Here is a 19,103-nt window from a genome sequence, read left to right on the forward strand (position 1 = left end):
TCTGTTAAATCCTAACACAAATTAAACATTTATCATTTTATTGAAGCATGAATATGTTGTCATAATCTATTGTATTAAACATTTTTCTATACAGATAGTTCGATTAATTCTTGCTTGTTGTAAATGGGCCTTGTGGTGTCTTTTTAACCCTTGTATGGTGTTCAGTTCTGTAGGTTTATCAAAAAAAAAAAAAAAAAATAAATATGATTAATTATTGTGTGTGTGTTTTCATGTATCTGGTGTATGAGGACACAATAAATGTGTATAATGACATGGGTATTAGAATGTAAACATGGTTTATAAGGACATCTGTGTTCTCATAAGCCAAAATAAAAATAATCCAAAAAATGCAGCTTGTCCACCAGACCCATGAACACTGGCTGAATATCCAAAATAATAACACCACACAGGTGTTAAAGTTTATCTTGTGAAAGTTTTAAAGTGTTTGTTCCACTTTCCTCTGTTATATGTATTGTTAACTTTTATAGTGGAGTTTTTATTTATTAAAACCCATTTGTCAATGTTGAGAGAATTGTGTTGCATTCAGTCCAGTTTTACAAAAAAAATATATATATATATATATATTTAGAGCTTCAAACTGTATGTGCTGCACAATGTAACTTCATATTAACAGTTTAATTATTTGTGTATTTTTGTTGCAGAAAGACGACCACTACAATTTCACCTGTCAAATGGCTGCTACTGAAAAACAATGTTGGTTATAAAGAAGTTGGCTAAAGTTAGGACTGAAGTCAAACCCTTAATTACCTTTTTTTTTTTTTAGGATATCCCACAACAGATTGGGGGTGTTGACTGTGGAGTCTTCATGTTGATGGTGAGGTTTTTATTTGACTATAATGTTTCTTAACTTTTGCTGTTTTCCAGTATGCTCTACATCTTTTCATGGGAGCACCCTTTGATTTTACATCTGTAAGTAAATACCAGTTCAAGTAATTGACCTTTTATGATGTTGTAGCAGTTGAAATATCAAGATTTCACTATTTTTGTCTTCCAGTGCGACTTTCCAAACTTTCGGAGATGGTGGTGTCTAATTCTTCTAGAAAACTTTGGGGGTTTTTCTGAAAGGTAGATACTGGACATTTACTCCAGCCCACTGTTACATTTTTACCCTCTTATGATTAATTTTAAATGAATCAAGATCTGTATATTCCAGTGCAGAAATCCCTACAAGACTCGAAAGAAGAGAACAAGCTACACTTAGCAGCAGTGAAGCAGTGTGTGTGTATATATATATATTTATAGAATTATATTTATAATTATATATCTTAACATACATTTATAAGAAATATTAAAGTCACTTTTTCCTTTAACTTTCTGTAATAAAGGAGCACCCAATAATCTGGCACATGAATAAAGCCATCTGTTCAAGGGTCCAGTGGAGGAGCCTCTTTTCATCCGAATGGATGAAGCTCAGAAGGAAAAAGCCCTCAACAATCTCCGGGAAGAGACGGAAGATTCAAAAGAGCCCTTTGTGTTTCACTTTGAGCTCAGGGATGACATGGAGGTTTTTTTGCAAGAATGGCACGACAAAATGGGCCTCAGAGTAAATTCTGCGTTTGACATTTTGAAGTTTATTTACCTTTTTCTTTCTTTTAAAGCGATTTGAAAGAATCGTTGGCTTCTTTATATATATATATATACTTTTATATATATTTTTGAAATAAAAAAATGCATGCTGCACATGTGTTCTTGAAAAAAATAAAGGATGTTTTTTATAAAATGCTTGTATAAAAGTTTCAAGCATTACTTTTTTTCAACAGCATGATCAGGGAGTAATTCTCATAATACAATGAAACGGATAACTGTACAATTATATTACACAAGATTAATGTTTTAAAATGCTTATTGTACTGTAACTGTACCTTAATGCAGAATTATAACAAAGTATGATGAAAAAAAATCATTTTATTAGTGGTGGAAATTATGATTCTTTCAAGAGATTCGTTGATTTTCAGTTCGTTCACCAAAATGATTCGTTCAGATTCGTTCACTGATTTGTTCAGTGACCATTTCTTCATATTACACAAAATATGACAGCAGGTGGCATAAAATAATGTATTATGTGTTATGTCTTAAGTCAATGAACGTATTCACTTGTGACAAACACTGATCTGGCTTTATTAAAATGTGTGCATAATCGCATTCAATATATAAAGTCTAATTAAATTGCTCAGATGAACAAAGCACAATGTTTTCTTGCATAATTAGCATTTTAATTGTTTGGTCAGACAGTTTGTATATTATATATTCTCATTTATAAATCGGGGATTAAACGTATAGTTATGTTCTGTATGCTAAATATGAAAACAAGCGTATGTGCACAGTACCTGTAACTGCGCTTTGCATTTTGAGAGATTGACATGCTAAATTGCCAACTGACCCGGTTTACTCATTCATTTCGCTCTCGAACAAGATAATATGTACAAGTTCATTTCATTCACGAATGACATGTGTACCAGTTAAGTCATTTCATTCACGAACAAGATTTACTAAATCATTCAGCTCGTTGACGAACGACATGGGTATCAGATCAGTCAATTCATTCACAACCGATAAGATCTCTACATCTCGTTTAGACTCATATGAAACTGCTCAGTGAAGGGCGTATTCGTTCACTACATTCAACAAATCACATTGACAGGATGAAACATTCATAGACAGTAAAAGAAATGGACACAGCGACCCCATTGGATCATAGATGGTGGAAACATTTCACAGATACTCGGTTTACTGAGCTGTGCATGCGCTGCTTATAGCGCCGCGCTGCTGTGGAGGGAGGAATTTCAGTGAACGAAAAATATGAGTCAGTGGATTACGTGAACTAGAAAGATTTGTTCACCTAAAAGATTTGTTAAAAAAAAAAACGATTCATTCACAAACAACACATTACTATATTTTTTTGAAGCACCCCTGGGCGCCGCCATTGGCTAGCGGAACCCCACCTGCTGTTAGCATTCCATTGACTCCCATTCATTTTGGCATCACTTTGACAGTGAATAAATTTACATCTGAGGCGTTTAAAGACTCCATTTGTCTATTAATTATTTCTAAAGAAGCACGAATATGAAAAAAAGGCTCCATTACCTTGTATCTTACGTTATGGTCCCATAGAAGCAGTTTTTGTAAAAAATAGGCTAACGATTGCGTCATAACCTGTGACTCTCTGTCGCAGAGTAGAGAAATTACCATATGGACAGGAGGAGAAGCTCACAGACAATCGTTTACTGTCTATGAGGCTATTGGGGGGACGTGGAGGCATAAAGTCAAGGGACATAATTAATCAGAATACTTACCAAAATTTGCTCCTGTTCACGATTGCCTTCTCTGGAAGATTTGGTGGGTGATTCAGATTTCTCTTGGCACAGCGATTAAAAATTGTCAGACAGGTTGCTCACGTGACATCTACGTCATCAAGCTCAGATTGAGTCTGCGCATTACGCTCGACCCACAGGAAATACGCGTTTCTAATTGACTTCACTTATCTCCTTTGAAACCAATGTGGTCGCTGTGTCCATTTTACTGTCTATGGGAAGATTCCAGATCGGCCGTCTGAGCTCTGGCTTTCTCAAAGACAGAGCAGGACACCCAGACCTTGGTTTACACCTATCAAAATTTCTAGCCACTGGGGGACCATAGACAGGCTAGGGGAACTCATATTAATGTTAAAAAAACCCTATAAAGTGAAATTTTCTTTCACTTACAAATTTTTAATAAAGAGATACACTAGGCAGAACTTAGTGTTGTAAGAGTTTGTAAATCAGGAATGAGGAGTCGAGAACCTGCAAACATTTAAACAAAACATTAATAATAAAATAAACACAAAACTTAAAATAGCATAACAGCCCCATCACAGATGACTGCCGCACACAAACAAATACAAAAACAACAACATAAAATCCAGGACTGGTCCTCTCTCGTTACTCCTCCTTTTATCCTTCCGGAGCTCCTCCATGGGACTCCAGATCAGTGAGTGGTGCAGGTGTCACACATTATCATTTACTCCACCAGCCTGGCTCCTTTCCATGGCTCTCTGCCTCTCCCTACACATCACAAGTGTATTGATCCAGCCCCCAACAACCGCCCCAGTTTCTCATGTGTCCCCTTGGGAAAATTATTGGCCCACCCCTGCATCAACAGATACCCTTCATGCGGAGTCTTCATTCAGGAACACAACAGATTCAGCTCGTCCTGAGTCTCCATCCCAGAGAGCCAGAAGTGGATTGACCAAGTTATGAGTCTCCAGCCCAGAGAGGCAGAAGTGTATTGACCAAGCTTTCAGTCTCTAGCCCAGAGAGGCAGAAGTGGTTTGACAAAGTTCTGAGTCTCCATCACAGAGAGGCAGAATTGGATTGACCAAGTTCTGAGTCTCCATCCCAGAGAGGCAGAAGTGGATTGACCAAGCTTTCAGTGTCTAGCCCAGAGAGGCAGAAGTGGTTTGACCAAGTTCTGAGTCTCCATCCCAGAGAGGCAGAAGTGGTTTGACCAAGTTCTGAGTCTCCATCCCAGAGAGGCAGAAGTGGTTTGACCAAGTTCTGAGTCTCCATCCCAGAGAGGCAGAAGTGGTTTGACCAAGTTCTGAGTCTCCATCCCAGAGAGGCAGAATTGGATTGACCAAGTTCTGAGTCTCCATCCCAGAGAGGCAGAAGTGGATTGACCAAGCTCTCAGTCTCTAGCCCAGAGAGGCAGAAGTGGTTTGACCAAGTTCTGAGTCTCTAGCCCAGAGAGGCAGAAGTGGATTGACCAAGTTCTGAGTCTCTAGCCCAGAGAGGCAGAAGTGGATTGACCAAGTTCTGAGTCTCTAGCCCAGAGAGCCAGCAGTGGATTGACCAAGTTCTGAGTCTCCATCCCAGAGAGCCAGAATTAGATTGACCAAGTTCTGAGTCTCTAGCCAAGAGAGCCAGAAGTGGATTGACCAAGTTCTGAGTTTCTAGCCCAGAGAGGCAGAAGTGGAATGACCAAGTTCTGAGTCTCTAGCCAAGAGAGCCAGAAGTGGATTGACCAAGTTCTGAGTCTCTAGCCAAGAGAGCCAGAAGTGGATTGACCAAGTTCTGAGTCTCCAGCCCACAGAGCCAGCAGTGGATTGTCCAAGTTCTGAGTCTCTAGCCAAGAGAGGCAGAAGTGGATTGACCAAGTTCTGAGTCTCTAGCCAAGAAAGGCAGAAGTGGATTGACCAAGTTCTGAGTCTCTAGCCCAGAGAGCCAGCAGTGGATTGACCAAGTTCTGAGTCTCTAGCCAAGAGAGGCAGAAGTGGATTGACCAAGTTCTGAGTCTCCAGCCCAGAGAGCCAGCAGTGGATTGACCAAGTTCTGAGTCTTTATCCCAAGAGAGCCAGAAGTGGATTGACCCAGTTCTGAGTCTCTAGCCCAGAGAGGCAGAAGTGGATTGACCAAGTTCTGAGTCTCTAGCCCAGAGAGCCAGCAGTGGATTGACCAAGTTCTGAGTCTCTTGCCCAGAGAGGCAGAAGACATAAGTCACTTCATCTACAGCGATATCGTTGACTTGATTGCAAATGATTGCAGACACTATTTAAACAGAACTGAGATGACATCACTGAATTCAATGATGAACTGCCTTAAACTGTCCAACTGACACACTGTTTTCCTAATTAATGTTGTACAGTTGCTTTGACACAATGCATTTTGTTTAAAGCACTATATAAATTAAGGTTTATTGACTTGACATACAGACATTTGCACCAAGGTTAAGCTCCAAGGTTAAACCTTCACGTCAAGGTACTTTTGTCTGTGTGTTTCAGATAAAGGACCCTTTTGTGTTCCAGGAGATCAGCACCTATAGCGCTCGGTGATCAAGGCTAGTTTCAGAAAGCAAGTTTATCTTTGCATTAGATAACAGTACTCTGATATAGCAACACCTAACTTGCATCTTATGCACTTTATTCTTTTGTCATTCATTACATTTACATTACATTTATTCACTTAGCTGACGCTTTTATCCAAAGCGACTTACAATTGCTATATATGTCAGAGGTCGCACGCCTCTGGAGCAACTAGGGGTTAAGTGTCTTGCTCAGGGACACATTGGTGTCTCAGAGTGGATTCGAACCCGGGTCTCTCACACCAAAGGCATGCGTCTTATCCACTGCGCTAACACCACCCATTAAAACAGAATTTACGTCAGGACAACAAATCAACCTCACCCACCCTGGATTCGAACCCACGACCTCATGGTTTTGGAACCAGTGCCTTAGCCGAGTGCACCACATTAGTCTTCCTTGTGTTGATAATACAGAGAGAGACAATACAGGTTATCATTAATCTCATTAAAGGGTAACTAAACCCCTGGTCAGAGCCTGACTCCACCCACTGGCAATATTTGAAAAATGCTGAAAAGTGGGCAGAGCACAGCGGAGATAGAGGGGACGAACCGAAGGCAGGGCTGAGCGGGTGGGGCGTGAACCTGAGACCCGCAGTGATGGATTGATTGACAGCTGCTGTCAGAATCACTAAAATGGAGAGTGATTGTTGTGACACAAATAGCTTTGCAACAGAGCGTTCATTTGAAGTAGAGACTTTTCTCCCCCACCTTCACCTGAAGTGGAGGATGTTGAGGTGTCTGTGGATACAGGGCCAGGGCCTGAGCCATATCAATTCGAGCTGCTGGCTCAAGCTGCGGTCTTAACTCCCACATTGCGATCTGCACTGCGTCTCTTTTCAGCGTTAGCTGTGTTGAGAAGCCAATTTCCACCTCCACTGCGTTGGAGAAGCAATCCCGTGTAAAATGCAGTTTGCTCACTCCAGCTCTAGGCTGGAACTCGCGGCCTTCCAGGCCAAGTGCATGCATCCACTGGCCCCTAATTTTAAAGTCTGCTGGAACACTATGCAGTCCAGCAATGCTGTCGCAACCAGCAACACTACCTATACGTACCATCCTGACCACTGTACTATAATACACAGAATAAACCCCTTCAGGGTGATATAAGGCCCCTCCACTTTGGGGTCCTGATCACCCTGTCAGAGGTTGATTCTGCTGGATGTACATTATTCAATACTTAATATTCCAGTCCTAAATTTATGGTTTTGATTGATGACCGAAAACTTATACAACATGCACTTATTGTGTTTATTGCATCTTATGATGAATCACTTGTTGTTTTCCTCAACTGTAATTTGCTTTAGATAAAAGCGTCTGCCACATGAACAAAAGAAATTGTAAATGAATAATAAAGTTTGATAATAACAAGTTGATCAAAACTCTCCCTACAATGTGAATTCTTAACAGGTTTTAAAGTTGACTGAAACTTTCTCTGGTGTGAGTTATCATGTGCCTGACATGGTGTGCTTTTTGATTAAAACCTTACCACACTGTTGCCAGGTGTAAGGTTTCTCTCCAGTGTGAACTCTCAACAGGGTTTTAAGGTTTCCAACAACTGAAACGGTTTCCACATTATTGGCATGTTTAAGGCTTCTCTCTGGTATGAGTTCTCATGTGTGTGATAAGGTGTGCTTTTTGATTAAAACCATTTCCACACTGTTGACAGGGGAAAGGCTTCTCTCCGGTGTGAGTTCTCATGTGCCTCTTAAGGTTTGCTTTGTGAGTGAAACGCTTTCCACACTGTTGACAGGTGAAAGGGTTTTCTCCAGTGTGAACTCTCATGTGGATTTTAAGGGTTCCTTTTCGGTTGAAAGTTTTTCCACACTGTTGACAGGGGAAAGGCTTCTCTCCGGTGTGAGTTCTCATGTGGTATTTAAGGTTTCCTTTTCGGTTGAAAGTTTTTCCACACTGTTGACAGGGGAAAGGCTTCTCTCCGGTGTGAGTTCTCATGTGCCTCTTAAGGTTTGCTTTGTGAGTGAAACGCTTTCCACACTGTTGACAGGTGAAAGGGTTTTCTCCAGTGTGAACTCTCATGTGGATTTTAAGGGTTCCTTTTCGGTTGAAAGTTTTTCCACACTGTTGACAGGGGAAAGGCTTCTCTCCGGTGTGAGTTCTCATGTGGTATTTAAGGTTTCCTTTTCGGTTGAAAGTTTTTCCACACTGTTGACAGGGGAAAGGCTTCTCTCCGGTGTGACTTCTCATGTGCCTCTTAAGGTTTGCTTTGTAAGTGAAACGCTTTCCACACTGTTGACAGGTGAAAGGGTTTTCTCCAGTGTGAACTCTCATGTGGATTTTAAGGGTTCCTTTTCGGTTGAAAGTTTTTCCACTCTGTTGACAGGGGAAAGGCTTCTCTCTGGTGTGAGTTCTCATGTGGTATTTAAGGTTTACTCTTTTAGTGAAACTCTTTCCACACTGTTGACAGGGGAAAGGGTTTTCTCTAGTGTGAACTCTCATTTTAAGGCTTTGTTTTCGTTTAAAACATTTCTCACACTGTTGACAGGTAAATTTCTTCTTTTCGCAGGTTCTTATCTCTTCAGCCTGTGAGCAAGTAAATGGTTTTTCTTCAGTTATGAACTCGTGATGTTTCTCAAGCTTATATTTCTCATCCATTTCATTCAGAGCTTCACTCTCCTCTTTCAGTGTCATCAGACCTAAGGTGAAACAAGAAGAATAAATTGAACACATGAACTGCTTTTGGTATCTCTTTTGACCATTTTTTTCTTTAGTCTTATTAAATGTGTGCTTCATCTATTATTTTAAATTCTTAAATGTTGTAAAGAATTATGTTTTTAGTGATACTATTTAACATTAAATTACACCAGCAGTATGTGGTGGCAAGTGAGCATCTGATTGTCTTAAGCGAATCAGTAATGCTGGGTACACACCAAAAGATAATCAGGCTGATTTTGGGCCGATTTGCCCCCTTCTGACATTCCTAGCTATATCCCAATTATCTTGATGGTTCTACAGATTATTTTGTCAGATTTTCCCTTGGTGTGAGGTGTATTTAAAGTAGGGCTGAAACGATTCCTTAAGTAACTCGAGTAAATCGATTACAAAAAATGATCGAGGCAAATTCCTCTGCCTCGAAGCCTCTTTTAATTTATTTTAAATCTCACATCAGGTTCTTTGGCAATTTTTTTTTTAATGTGACAACGCGTTTACGTCACCCACAAAGCGGAAGGAGACACAAGCACTGCGTCTGAAGTCGCACACTGCAAGGAGTCAGCAGTGTTTTGGTTTGAGGGCGCGTGCAAACGTAAAGAGAACGTCGTGGCGTGTGTCCATTGCAAGATAGAGCTGGCATACCACAACTAGGGCCCTATGATTTCCACGATGCAGAAAACGCGGAGGGAATCGTGGAATCCAGTCATAAAAACGGAATTTACAGTTTAACACGGAATGGCAAGGAATTTGCCAAATTTTGAATGAATTAATCAAAAATAGATCATTGCACTTACATCAAATCATGATATGGACTAATATCTGTAAATATTATGCCGGAATAGTCTGTTTAAATATGAATCCTGCATGTTCTGCGTGTCTGTGTTAATGAATGGAGCAGAAGCGCGTCTTCATTCATTAAACACACGGAAGCGCGCATGAAGCTCGCGGTGAATTCAGCGTCTGCTGTCTCTACGTGAACACATGAACAACATCTCCAGAACTGCTCTGACAGTCACTTCATGAGCATTTGACCGTTTGATTGGAGTAAAACTAGCGTCACATCACATACACAGGACTGTAAAGGCACGCCAACCCGTCAAAATAAAAGTCCGGTTAAAGACTGTTGTTCAGCAGAATGTACATAACCTACTACTAAAAAAAAATCTTACTTTTTTTTTTTAAGTTTTAATCACTTAAACATTTCTTCCATGTTTTATTTTTGTATAGTAAATCCCCTTTGTTTACCAAAAAGTTAAGTACATTTTCAATAATTAAAAGATAAATTAAATTAATGTTTTATGTGTTTAATGTGCATCTCAGAAAATGCTTTATTTAAAACCCCAACTGAATGGCACTTAAATGCACTTAATTCATCTGTCAACTTTATTGTCATTGTTCACAGTACAGACAGAGAAACAATGGGTATAATTAATAATGGGTAAAATAATTAAGTAATAAGTTTATTTTTGATGTATGCATTGCATTCTATGCATTTAAAAAATAAATAAATAAAAACTTTATAAAAAAGGAAACTTAGTTGTTCATTTTAAGAGACCCAGGAGTCTTATTTTCTCTTGCATAATTAATATTGCACTTTAATTAAGCAAAAACACATTTTATCTGATTACTCAATTAATCGATGGAATTTTTGGTAGAATACTCGATTACTAAAATATTCGATAGCTACAGCCCTAGTTAAAGTGTCCAAACCTAAACAGAAGAACGTCGAAGCCCCCCCGATCACGAATCGTAAATATTCAACATGGTTAATATTATGATCAGAAATCCTTAAGTCCTCTGAAAAACCCTCAGGGGGCGTGACGTCCCTGGTGTATATGCCTGCATTAGGGCGGAGTCCAGAACCATTGGCAGAAAGACAGTTCATCATCTGGGCAACAACTGGCTCTTGCGTGGGTTGATGACCAACCCGAGGCACTCCAAGTGAGTGAGCAGCAGCTCTTTGTGAGCATTCAGTTCCCGTTCTGATCTGGCTAAAACCAGCCAACCGTCAAGATTTTACGGATTCCCATCTGCATGAGAGGGGACAGAGCTGCGTCTATACACTTCGTAAAAGTGCTTGGGCCAGGGACAGTCCAAACAGAAGGACTGCATACTGATAGGCCACTTCCTCAAATGCAGGATTGCCTCAATCAGCAGAAAGGAAAAAATGAGTTTTCCTATACATAACGGGAGTGAATGTTCGAAAGGGAACTCAAGTGTTAATATGAGAGCCCTGTATAACAGTGTTATTTTAATCTTTTCTCTTCATCTCTTTCCTTTTTTGGGCTAGTTAGCTCCCTGTCACATTACAACGAAGCGCACATTAAATTTAGAGAGCATAATGTGGCTAAAATGGTTGCATTTTTGAGCCTTGAAATCACTTAATTACAGTAAGTGAAGCACCAATTTATACTCTCATGCATTGACAATCGCATTCGATATATCACCCATCCCTACCTTCATTTCTGCACTGAATTACACAGGCCTATGTACCTTTATAAAGATAAAAAACTGTTTTCTAAAAAAATAAAAAATGTGTTATTTTTAAGCTAAGGTAACCACAAATGAACCATGGTTTTGCTATGCCATTTTTGTATTTGTATCATTCCCCTCCTCAAAAATCAACAGTTTCTTGTTTTTCTTTAGCATTAGTTGATGACTAGTGCATCTTTGAGCGTACGTACATGAGTGTTTATTTGTGTTTGGTGTAGCATGCAGGTAATGTCTTCCCCTCCAGAGATACTCCTAGGACTATTGGACCAGCGCCTTTACTTTCTCTTAATTATGTTCTCTTCATTGTGATCAAAATGCATCTGTTATTTCTGTGCCTCCTTTGAGCAGCTATAGACCTTTATCAGTAATCACAACAGTTAAAGAGTTCAGCTTTGAGAAAGAAAACCAACCTGTTTGTTCCTCACTTTCTTCTTGTTTGACACTGAATACTTCTTCAATCTTCAGGTCTCCACTCTCCACTTTAATAAACGCCATCTTTATAAGAGTGTCACATGGATCTCAGTCGCTTCAGCAGAGTTTCTCTGTGTTTGGACGTTCTGTAAAGTTTAAGATCCGAAAAAATAATGAATAAATGCAAACTAAATATCTGTGTGCTTCTCAAAAATAGTCGCACTGGTAAGAGTCAAAGCGTTATAGTAAATGGCCTTAAATGCCACGACTAGGTTTATAAAAACAAATAACACTAAGTAAGCAACATTTTCTTATTTAATTTGCATTTTAATTTGTAGTAGGGCTGGACAATATAATAGGGTGATCAGATGTCCCCGTTTTCTGGGGACAGTCCCGGTTTTTGGTCTACTGTCCCCGACTGGAGTTGTCACTGGAAATGTCCCCGTTTTACAGTACATTTAAAACAACCCACAAATGCACTGGAAAAGCCTGACCAATTTAGCCAGCTAGCTATCACATGATTGTGACTATTTTCACCAGCAGAGGGTGCTGCGAGCTGAGTACATGGTCGCAAGCCGCTGCGAGCAGAACACTATTATCATCAGTTATCAAAAGAGACTACATTATATACATATTAAAGCAAAGTAATACTGTTTGTGTGAAGTGTATAACAAGACATGTGGGTTACAGGATGGTTTTGCTCACAATAGTCCTATTAAACATTCCTGAAACTCTGCGTCACACCTCTGAAGTCTCTGACATGAAGAATATAAAATATAATTATATGTTTATAAACAAAATTTGATAGGTATGTAGCCTAAATGTTAAATACAGGTAGAAAATAACATTTGTTTTATCACGTTATCATATATATATATTTTTTTATTTTAGTGTGTTTTTGTAAAGCCATAATTTTGTTATAATACCAGCCTGTTTTCTTTTGGCAGGGGTGTAAAATGCTTGAGTAATTTTACTGGATTACTGTACTTGTGTATTATTTTTTGGTTATGTGTACTTTGTAAAATGTTAACTGATTACTTGTACTTTTACTTGATTACATTTCTTACTCCTCGCAACTTAATTTCAACTTAAGAAGTACTCAATGTTTTGCATTTTATTTTATCTCATGCACATTAAATATGGCAAACGGGCACTCGAAAGTGCTTATGATGTGAAAGAACCAATGAGGTTTGTTTTCACGCATCAATCACATATATTTCATTTCATTTGTAACTTTAACCAGGTTTACTGTAAATCTGAGGAAGCATTTTGAGGTAGCAAAGTTATTTTTGTCCATTTTGATATATTTGTTAGCTGTAGGGCATTGGCTGAGTGCAAATACGATCAGTGACGAGAATTTAAATACAATTCATGTTTTGGAAGGAATGACAGCTTTTTGAAGTTAAATTTTACAAAACAACAAAAACATACTGTACCTGTTTTTAAATTCGTAGATAATGACAATTAAGATTTCAGTGATATTTTGACCACTGAACTAGGAAATGTCCCGTTTTCATTTCAGAAATCTGGTCGCCTTATAATATATCAACAATGAACTCGATGTAGCGTAGCTTGTCAGTGAACTACGGCTCTGTGTATTAGGGATGGGCATGATTAATCAACATTAAGAATTTTGTTGATCCCATTAATTTGTTATCGATTAATCAAATGCATTTTTTTATCAAATCTAATTTTTTATTTTAAAAGCGAAATAGTTCACTGCAAACATTGCGATGGCGTGTATAAGTACAACACGGCCACGACTCAAAGAATGTACCACTTAAACAAAGCGCATCCGTCCCTGGTTAATGTCGTTGGCGGTGCATCCTGCTCTCAGTCTCAACCTAGCATCAAGTCTGCATTAGCACGGACTCTGAGCCGTGATGCACAACGAGCAGAGAAAATTACCCAAGGGATCTGCAAGTTCATTGAGATGGATATTCTGCCCTTAATTATTGTTGAGGGCAATGGTTTTTGAGAACGGATACATTTATTGGAACCAGCATATCAAATTCCATCACGACGTACCTTCACCAGAAACTCACTACAAAGAACGAAAGCAGCAGCTGTTAAAACAACTGAGCAAAGCTGAGAGAGTTGCTCTGACTACAGACTGCTGGACAGCTTTAACAGCTGAGAGCTACATCACCATACCCTGCCACTATATCAGTGATGACTGGCAAATGAACACGGCGGTCCTGCTCACAGAAAGCCTGCCAGGCCGGCGTACAGCAGACCACCTCGCTGAGAGAATGAATGGAGCTGTAGAGCAGTGGGGACTTAGAGGCCGAGTTAGTGAATGCGTTCATGACAACGCGGCCAATACTGTAGTTGCCAACAGTCCCACCAGAGCGCCCTGGATTTCTGTTGCCTGCCTTACACACACCCTCCAGTTGGCCATAAATGACGGATTTGCACTGTATGTTTATCGGGTAATATCAGCGGCTAGTAAACTCGTAATGTCTGCAGAGAAAGACGTCTCCATCTCGTACACTTATCCCGTGTTAAGACTCATCAATATCCACCTCAGGCACAGTGAAGGAGACGGGCCCAGACTCATCGAATTCAAGACAAAAGAGCGTTCCTCTCTCATCCAACGAATGAATGTAAGCGAAACTTTTTATCTTAGTTTACATATACATAACTACATGGATACTTTCCTGTTATCTCCGTGTTACCTTTTTTGATTTAAGCAATAAGCCCACAAAGAATAAAACTGTTACTCTTAATTAAATTTCATATTAATTTTATTCATAAAATAAACAACAACAAATGTTTTCTGATTATTGATTCCCCATCATATATTTATACAGATTTAGTCTGGTGAGTTTGTGTCATTCGCCGCTGGACCCTCGTCTCAAACACCTGAGCTTTCTTACACCAACACAGAGACTGGCAGCTAATGTGAAACGGTCTACTGTCCATGTCCAGAAAGGTAAGAAAAACATCATCAAAGTAGTCCATGTGACATCAGAGGCTCAGTTACAATATTTTGAAGCATTGAAAATACATTTTGGTCCAAAAATAGCAAAAACGACGACTTTATTCAGCATTGTCTTCTCTTCCGTGTCTGTTGTGAGAGAGAGTTCAAAACAAAGCAGTTGGTGATATCCGGTTCGCCAATGAATCATTCGATGTAACCGGATCTTCTTGAACCAGTTCACCAAATCGAACTGAATCGTTTTAAACGGTTTGCGTCTCCAATACGCATTAATCCACAAATGACTTAAGCTGTTAACTTTTTGAATGTGGCTGACACTCCCTCTGAGTTCAAACAAACCAATATCCCGGAGTAATTCATTTACTCAAACAGTACACTGACTGAACTGCTGTGAAGAGAGAACTGAAGATGAACACCGAGCAGAACCAGATAATGAACGAAAGATTGACTCGTTCTCACAACAGACACGGAAGAGAAGACAATGCTGCATAAAGTCGTCGTTTTTGCTATTTTTGGACCAAAATGTATTTTCGATGCTTCAAAATATTCTAACTGAGCCTCTGATGTCACATGGACTACTTTGATGATGTTTTTCTGACCTTTCTGGACATGGACAGTAGACCGTACACACAGCTTCAATGGAGGGACTGATAGCTCTCGGACTAAATCTAAAATATCTTAAACTGTGTTCAGAAGATAAACGGAGGTCTCACGGGTTTGGAACGACATGAGGGTAAGTTATTAATGACATAATTTTGATAATTGGGTGAACTAACCCTTTAAGAACGCCTGCTCGCAGCTGCAGGTTCCACTGCTTTAGAGCACCGCATATGCATGCACATATATGTTCGGATTGCCTAACTGAACTTAGTTTAACTGTCTGCCACAAGTTGATCTTGTAATACAGGTCTCATCAAAGACAAACACACTGTATTTTTGTATTCATTGCTTTTCTAAATTGTAAAAGTTTAATAATTTTATTATAAAAATATTAATGATTAATCGATAGTAGATCGTTAATTCTCCCGATGATCGACTAAGAAAATTTTATCGAATGCCCCTAGTATTAACTGCTGACGAGATGCACATGATCATATCGATCGATATATTGTCCAGCCCTAATTTGTAGTTTACGTTTAACTAGATGACACTTGAAAACTGATAAATAGTTGTACATGAAAGCATCTGTAGTTGGTTTGTTAAAGTAGTCATTATTAAGTTTGTTTGTTGCTCTAGTCGCATTGTGAACCAGAGGTGACGTCAGAGTGCGGCGATTCGAGCGCTTAGAATCAGTGAATCATTTTGCGACGCTATCGACTCAACTGACTCGTTTAAAAAAGATCCGTTTGTCCATCACTACTCGCCAGTGATTCTTGTTCATGACCAACAAAATCACGATATTGGAGAGAAATAAGGCGCTTCTTTTCTGTTTGTCGTGAACAAAGCGCTGTACTCAAACAAAATAACGTCCACTACTGTTAGTCAGGTATTACAATCTTACCTTCAATAATCACGTAGCCATTTAACATCACTTTAAACACCAAAAAGTCCGTACTGGCTGTACTTAAACACTTTAAACGCTTAAAACACTCACCTTTCTTCAGCTGAATCACAACAGACGCCGGAGCGGCCTTATGACGTCACATCACCGTTCCAAAATAAAAGTCCCATTCACAAGCTAAAACCACTGTGTAATAAAATAGATGGCAGAGGAATTAATGTGAGAGTGATTCTATAATTGGAGAAATATTTGGCATTGCAAAAAGTTAAGGAAAAAATATTTTCACTAACAGATTTTTTTTTAATTATCTTATTGAAAACATATTTAATTTTAATAATTCAGTGCCTGCCAAACACAAGTTACTTACTTTTTCACTTTTAATGAAAAAAACAGATGTCTTTATGTTATTGTTTGTCAACTTTGTTACAGACAAATTAGCCAATGTGTAGAAATAACAATAAATCATTAACAGGAAAAATCCTTCTTGTTTCATTAGACAAACAGTTCTTATATTCCATCACTTAAACTGAGATAATGTTTCACTTATGCATACGTTAAAAATATAATAAAACACCTGTCTTCACAAAACCGTACACTTGGAGAAAATATTTTTCATCTTAAAATATATTGTATACAATATCCAGTTAAAAAAAGAAATGTTGTTGAAATAATATAAGGATGCAAAAATAAATCAAAGTTTTTAAACAACAACGACACTAATGAAATCATGATTAAAAACTTTTAAATAACAGAAAATGTGATCAGTGAAAAATTCTGTTTTACTTTTGAGATTGTGGCAACATATTTGACACTTAATAAAATAACTCTTGGTGTAAGAACTTTTTAGATTAAAATATTTTCTTCTATGATTTACTTCCCAAATGCCAATCTCGGCTGGATTTTAGCAACACATTCCTGTGAATTATCACACAGAAGAAAGTTTGTTTAAATAACATTTATTGATTAAGTAAACCATATTCAATATACAGACCGACAGTAAAACTGTATACAGTATGCTTCAAATTAAACATTTAGCTTTATTATCCTAATGTAAAACGTAAGTAAGATGTTCAAATACATTTGAAAGAGATAGATATTATGCTTATGTCAAGGACTGCTTTGCCAAAGCATAAGTTTAATTACCATATATACATTTTTCTATCATTGTGTTACAGAATTCAGAAGTAGGCTAAATGAATAAAATGATCAAATCCATGAAACTGTTCAAATGCGAACAATGTCCCCTGGCCAGTGTTGGGCAAGCAACTTGGAAAGATGTTTTAACAACTCTTTTACCTTTTATGGCGGTCTCTCCAGCTTGCTTTTAGGATGTAGAATTTATTTTAAGTGAAACGAGGAGGCCTAATCATATATTTTGTCTTATGTCAAAATAGTGTGTCCAACTTTACTATATGCTGTATTTTGGTAATGTCTGCACCAAGGAGGTCTGATCATATATTTTGTCTAATGTCTAAATAGGGTGTGCAGCTGCACCATATACTATCCCCCTGCACTTTCCATTCTCAGGCAGGCCTCTACATACAGTCAAAAGCAGGATTATAACAGTAGAATAACTTCATACATAAATGGGTAGATTCACATTGATTATGCCTGATTAGTTTACATATTGACCAATAAAAATCTTCCACATATTCTCCCCTTTGAGGTTTAGTAAGTCTCACATTTGATTATTCTTATCCAGAGTGCTACTCCATAATCCAGTCATATTAGTTACACTACCTAGTGACTAAATAAGTCACATTGTATTATCACCAGTGAGTAGATTATGAAATTCCACTCTGAGGGATTACTGGACCAAACATCTCTCTCCTTATTTGACGAGGAGGGAGTAAAAGATCCAGTCTCCCTAACCCCTCATTAAAGATAAAACAATGTTCAGCACTTCAGCACTTGCCTGTGGTTGTCACAGTTATGTAAAATCCAAGAGTAATAAACATAAAAAATGTACCATCACAAAAATAGCATAGTTGATCTTCAGTCCATTTTGGTTACCCTCAAAAATCAATTTCCCATCATCTTGACATCTTTGAATTTAATTTACTTAGCTGTGGCTTTTACTAGTGACCTCAATATAGGAAGTATACAGTAAAATAGTAAATCTCCTGTCAATAATGTAATTCCTAAAAACATTCCCAATTTAGTTATTAATTATGCTCCCCATGCTCCTAACTTTGGATCTTTTCCACCATTTTCTGTATCTACCATTCTTAGCCTTTTCAATGTGTTCATTACTTCATTAAATGCTCCTTCTGGAGCAGTATTATTTGGTATATAAATACAGCATTGTCCCCCAAACATAACACATACTTTTCCTTCTTCTTCAGTTTCCAAACAATCTAGAGCTTTTCCATTTTGCTCTTTTTATTCTATTTGTTGCATCCAATTGCTCTATATTTTCCCTTAAAATCTTCCTACATCCACATTTCCCTTATTCTCATAACCTTCAAATTCTTCATCTGCCATTACTTGACATTATCTTTCTACTTTTTCTTTTCCATTTCTTGGCCCACATCTGCTCCCAATATTTTGATCTCAGTAGCAGTCCCATCACTCTCTCATTCCATCTTCACCAGGGAGACTCTTTGCGAGTCGTTGCAATGGTCTTTCCCTCGTTGGCAAGGGTGGGTGGTTACTAGCACGCCCTTCATCCCTCACTTCATGCGGTGTGGAGTTGTTGAAGCTGCTTGGCGTATTTTAAGGTTAGAGATGTGAACTCAGGTGTCACTCTGTAACCGTTTTGCTGATTAATGCAAGGCTCTCCCTTGAGATCCTAACTGCACCCTCACTGGTTCTCTTTGATGGAGCGAAGCATTCCTTGGCCTTACTAAAACTGCTGTCATCTCTAAATAGAAAACTTCAGAGTTTTTTGTTAGTGATATAAAGCATGCTAATTTGCTCATCTTGCTAGTCGTCCTTCTTGGTGAGACCTGTGGAAATGTAATCTGGGTTGAGGGATGTCTTGGCCCCTTTTTCAGTTTTCACCATTCCAGTGCTGTCCTTACAATGAGAAAAGGGTGAATACCCATTTTCTATAATATAATAAAGAATTTGGTTTTTAGCATCCTTACTATTTTTCAATTCATTTCAATTTTATTCTCAACAATTTGCTAATTCAGTTATCTCTTTTTGTTTTATAAACTGAATTCAATTATTTATATTACTGGATAATTTCCTATCTTGCTCAGTAGCATAGGCCTTTTGACCTGGCAAACACTC

The 19,103-nt window shown here is 38.4% G+C and overlaps 1 pseudogene; it reads right to left on the reverse strand.

Moving 5' to 3' along the window:
- Positions 1-7,041: 7,041 nt before the first annotated feature.
- Positions 7,042-15,990, reverse strand: LOC132148760 (gastrula zinc finger protein XlCGF57.1-like; annotated as a pseudogene).
- Between the last annotated feature and the right edge of the window lie 3,113 nt (positions 15,991-19,103).

The sequence above is a fragment of the Carassius carassius genome, chromosome 9 (assembly GCF_963082965.1).
Source record: "Carassius carassius chromosome 9, fCarCar2.1, whole genome shotgun sequence".
Classification (NCBI taxonomy): domain Eukaryota; kingdom Metazoa; phylum Chordata; class Actinopteri; order Cypriniformes; family Cyprinidae; genus Carassius; species Carassius carassius.